We start from the raw sequence: 6,000 nt of genomic DNA on the forward strand, positions 1-6,000 counted from the left end.
CTTCGCTACATCCCACTTGAGGTTTAAGATTATGATCCTGTCTGATATATATCTCATATTTTCAATACAGCTTTGTACATTCTTATTCACCATCACTGCCACACCATTTCTTCCAGACCTGTTATTCCCACTCCAGTACAGTTTTCCTCCTCCTCTCAAATTCTTCTCACCTTTTCCCTTCCACTTTGTTTCGCTTAATCCCAATATATTTAACTTCCTCTCTGTTAGTATATCTGTCATTTCTTCCATTTCTCCATTGAGGGTTAATATATTAAGGGTGTCAATATTTAGATTATTTTTTAGTCCAGTTGGTTTCATCTTCTTGTACTGATGAATATCATCAGGTCTCCCATCATTTGCACCAGTACTTGAAGAAGTAGTGGGGTCAAATCCTGAGTGGTTCGTTCCGAGGCTCGTCTGTGTTTTGAAAGCAATATATGAAGACTTTCCTACTGGCTTGCTAGGCCTAACGCAAGAAAGGATTTTCTGTTGGGGTTGTCTCCCTTAGCCTTTGGAGTTTCTCCTCCACCACAAGGCAGTGGTTCTCTTCTCATTTAATCCCCAGAAAGGAGGGTTGCGTCATCTGGCAGCTACGCCGCTCCGAAGTCTTCCTTCTCCGCCGTCGCTGCCATTAAGATCTTCATTCCTGTATTTGGCTTCCTGCACTATGTTTGTGTATTTCATTCCTTCCTTGACACGCTCATGCGTTTCACCACACTCCATGTATTCTAGAATTCTGCTAGATATCCTATACCACAAACTATTTTTAATGTGTCAGCAGAAACATAGCCTTCTCCTTGTTCAAATGGTCCAAATGGCTCTAAGCACTATGGGACTTAACATCTGAGGTCATCAGTCCCCTATACTTAGAACTACTTAAACCTAACTAACCTAAGAACATCACACACATCCATGCCCGAAGCAGGATTCGAACCTGCGACCGTAGCGGTCGCTGCAGTTCCAAACTGAAGCGCCTAGAAACGCTCGGCCACACCGGCAAGCCTTCTCCTTGTTGCAGAACGGTGTTTCTGTCTTCCTTTGCAGATTATCATTTCATCAGGGCTCATTCACCTATCCCTCTTTCCCAGATCTTACCAACTTCCACAGGAATTCATTTACCCTTTTTTCTATATTTTCGCGGTGTTACTTGTTTTTTCGATAACTGCATTCGATCGCATACAAACCGTCTGCCTTATTCTAATTTATTTTCCCACTGGCAATGAAAACGTGAACTGTAAACGTCTTAATTTATTTATTTTGTTAACCGATCATTACTGTCGTCGAAGACAAAAGTAAAACATAGAGAAATCACAGAACAGTGCATTGTAATAGATACTGGTTAGTGAACAAATGAGATGAACCGGGCTGTAGGTTTCAAATGACGGTAGAATTATATCGCAGTTCATAACTAAGGAATTACGTAAGTAGGAGACGAGGTAGTGGCGGAATCAAAGCTGTCTGGAGGGGTCGGGAGTCGTGCTTGGGCAGCTAAGCCGGTAGATCACTTGTCCACGAAAGGCAAAGTTCCCGCGTTCGAGTCTGTCCGGCCCACATGTTTAATCTGGTACAAAGTTTCCGGTACCATTTAGGTTACAACTATCGTGAACGGCCAGTACGCGGAGGACAATACAGAATCAAATAGAAGTATAGAAATGTTAAACACAGAATACTACTGAGAACTTGAGTACACGTTGACACAGAATTACGAAGTGCGTAAATATAGCGGTTAAGCGTCATTGAAGGACGTAATAAACATCCAAACGGTAAGTGAAATGAAATGTACATGCACACTGAGGGAACCACTTAGCGTGGACATCTCAATTATTTCGCTAAGTAATCCAGGTATCAAATCGAAGTTTTCAGAACATGACAGTACGCAAACGTCCAAGTAATCTGTATTCTGTTGCACTGGTAACTCCGGTACATTTTTTTTTTTTCTACGGAGATACCGAAGTAACTACGGTAATTTTTAGTGGAGTGAGACAACTTTTCAACGGGATTCAAAATCTCTCCGAAAAAGGAGTTACGTGATAATTCTTTTTTAATAACAGTTGCAAAATTTTCGAAAAAATAGCCATGTTATTTTATGAACTGCTGTAACACACCACAGAACTGCTGAAGCGTCTTAACAAGTCTCTGTTTGCAATGCGAATTTTGTCAGACACAGGGGATATAAAAATGAAAAAGCTGGCATACTATGCTTACTTTCATTCCATAATGTCATATGGGATTATTTTTTGCGGTAATTCATCAAGCCAAGCTAAAGTTTTCCGGGCACAAAAACGTGCAGTAAGAGTTATATGTGTTGTGAACTCAAGAACATCATGCAGAAGCCTGTTTAGGGAACTAGGGATACTAACTACTGCTTCCCAATATATTTATTCCTTAATGAAATTTGTCATTAAAAATATATCACTTTTTCAAACCAACAGCTCAATTCATGGAATCAATACTAGAAACAAGAATAATCTTCACAACGATTTAAAGTCACTTAGTCTTGTACAAAAAGGTGTGCATTATTCAGGAACACACATTTTCAATAACTTGCCAGCAGCCATAAAAAGCTTAACAACCAATGAAATTCAGTTTAAGAGAAGCCTAAAGGATTTATTGGTGGCCAACTCCTTCTACTCCATTGATGAATTTCTTAGTACAACCAACTGATTTGTATATAAGTACAACATAACTTCTGCACAATTTCAGTGCAGTAATGTGTTCATTGAAAATTTGTGTGTGTGTGTGTGTGTGTGTGTGTGTGTGTGTGTGTGTGTGTGTGTAAGTATAATCTAACTTCTGCACCATTTCAGTGCAGTAATGTGTTCATTGTAAATAAGTATTACAGTAGTTGTATTACATGTTTATTACCTTATAAATAAATAAAAAACTTTTTTATTTTAAATTCAGTGCATTAGTATTTGTAAAATGACTCTTAGTGTTCATTAAAAAATGACGATCATTCCACTTGGGACCTGTGGAATGGTACATTAGCTTATTTGTTTTAGTTGTAAATATTTGTCATGTATTGTTGTTTTTCTGACATGTTCCACATCCTGGAGGACCACCTCACTACGGATCAATTGGAATGAAAGTAACTCTAATCTAATCTAATGAACCTAGATTCCACAGTATCTGTCAAGACAATGTCTCTCTTCTGCTGAAGTCAAAAACATCGTTGAAGAGGGAATGGCCTGACGCCGGGAACACTGCCTACCAGTCCTGACCGTTGCGTGGTGCGAGGATTACAGGTGCTTTCCGTTTGTGACATATTCTGTGCAGTGAAGAAACGAGGTAAGAACGCCAAGAAAGCTATGAAGTTACATGCTTAGAGGCATCCAATCGGCCTCCTATACTGCGGAAAACGGTAGCAAAAAACTGTAACAATGTTTTATCAGAAGATGACTTGCGCGACAAGGCACGAATGAAAAATAAAAGAAAAAATATTGTGACTGAAGCTGGAATCAGCCAATCAAGAATCCTTAGAATAAACCACCAAAGTATCATCCTTTCCATTCAGCGTTCATCAGAAGCTATATGAATGTGATTTCCAGCATGAATTTTATTATGTAACTTTTTGTTTATGTCTGTAAGACAGAAAGAATATTTCTTGAACAATAGAGATACATCAAAAACAGTTTTGCATCACCCCGGTTCCCACAACTCCTGAAGATAGACGTTGACTATGGATATTGTATCACAGACACAGTCCCTTTGACTGTTCAGAGATGTCACTAAACCCGCCCAGAGATGTAAACAACCATGCATGAGCAGCGCCTATTAGACGGAGGGTGTCCGACAGCCGATCAGTTCCAGTCGTTCCGCCAGGAAGGAGGTACACGGCTCGTGTTGTCTGAAGTTCAAACGTGCCGAGACGGTCAATACCGCGGTTCGATCGCGTCTGCATTGTTATTTTGTGCCAGGAACGGCTCTCAACAAGGGAAGTGTCCAGGCGTCTCCGAGTGAACCAAAGCGATGTTGTTCGGACATGGAGGAGATAGAGAGAGAGACAGGAACTGTCGATGACATGCCTCGCTCAGGCCGCCGAAGGGCTACTACTGCAGTGGATGATCGCTACCTACGGATTATGGCTCGGAGCAACCCTGATAGCATCGCCACCATGTTGAATAATGCTTTTCGTGCAGCCACAGGACGTCGTGTTACGACTCAAACTGTGCGCAATAGGCTGCATGATGCCCAACTTCACTCTCGACGTCCATGGCGAGGTCCATCTTTGCAACCACGACACCATGCAGCACGGTACAGGTAGGCCCAACAACATGCCAAATGGATTGCTCAGGATTGGCGTCAAGTTCTTTTCACCGCAGTGTAACATATGCCTTCAACCAGACAAACGTCGGAGACGTGTGTGGAGGCAACCCGGTCAGGCTGAATGCCTTAGACACACTGTCCAGCGAGTGCAGCAAGGTGGAGGTTCCCTGCTGTTTTGGGGTGGCATTATGTGCGGTCGACGTACGCCGCTGGTGGTCATGGAAGGCGCCGTAACGGCTGTCCTATACGTGAATGCCGTCCTCCGACCGATAGTGCAACCGTATAGGCAGCATACTGGCGAGGCATTCACGCCTCCATCGTCCACATCTTGTGAATGACTTTTTTCAGAATAACGACATCGCTCGACTAGAGCGGCTGGCATGTTCTCCAGACATGAACCATACGGAACATGCCTGGGATAGATTGAAAAAGGCTCTTTATGGACGACGTGACCCACCAACCACTCTGAGGGATCTATGCCAAATCGCCGTTGTGGAGTGGGACAATCTGGACCAACAGTGCCTTGATGAACTTGTGGATAGTATGCCACGACGATTACAGGCATGCACCAATGCAAGAGGACGTGCTGGTGGGTATTAGAGGTACTGGTGTGTACAGCAATCTGGACCACCACCTCTGAAGGTCTCGCTGTATGGTGGCACAACAGGGAATGTGTGGTTTTCATGAGCAGTGAAACGGGCAGAAATGATGTTTATGTTGATCTCTATTCCAATTTTCTGTACAGGTTGCGGAACTCTCGGAACCGAGGTGATGCGAAACATTTTTTGATGTTTGTAGTTAGTATAGATTAGGAACAACAGAGAGCCTATAACGCTGCCTTGGGGAACGCCAGAAATCACTTCTGTTTTCCTCGATGACTTTCCGTGTGTTACTACGAACTGTGACCTCTCTGACAGTAAATTATGAACAAATGGCTCTGAGCACTGTCGGACTTATCATCTGAGGTCATCAGTCCCCTAGAACTTAGAACTACTTAAACCTAACCAACCTAAAGACATCACACATATTCATGCCCGAGATAGGAGTCGAACCTGCGACCGTAGCGGTCGCACAGTTCCAGACTGAAGCGCCTAGAACCGCTCGACCACTCCCAGGAAATTATAAATCCAGCACGTAACTGAGACGATATTCCATAAGCACGCAATTTTACTAGAAGTTGCTTGCGTGGTACAGTGTCAAAAGCCTTCTGGAAATCCAGAAATACGGACTCAATTTGAAATCCCTTGTCAATAGCACCCAGTACTTCGACCTATTAGTAGCGTTTCCAAATTCAAGAAACCCGACAACGGCTGGGACAGCGGTGTGATGACCACGTGCCCCTCCACACAGCAATCGTCGACGCCATTGGTAGAGGGTGGCACGGCGGTCGGTCGGGTTCAACTGGCCCGGTGGGACCAGAGCGCGAAACTTTACCTCACCTTATACTTCGTAATGAGTGGATTATGACAGCTATTGAATTTGGTAAATAATTTTATGAAGTATTGAAAACAAATTTTTTGTTGCTCCAGGAAGGCGCTAGATAGGCAACTTGCAACTGAGACCGTCTATCATGCCCCATGAATTCGGTTAGCCGTTTCAGTAATACAGACTGTGCTCAGAATTTATCTCTTCATTTTAAGAGATTATCTGTAATTTTGGGCATATTTTTAAACTTCGACTAGCCGAGAAATTTTACTTGGAGACGGTTGTTTGTTGTTGCCATAACTAAAAGAG

This window comes from Schistocerca serialis, chromosome 4, assembly GCF_023864345.2.
Source record: "Schistocerca serialis cubense isolate TAMUIC-IGC-003099 chromosome 4, iqSchSeri2.2, whole genome shotgun sequence".
In the NCBI taxonomy this organism is placed as follows: domain Eukaryota; kingdom Metazoa; phylum Arthropoda; class Insecta; order Orthoptera; family Acrididae; genus Schistocerca; species Schistocerca serialis.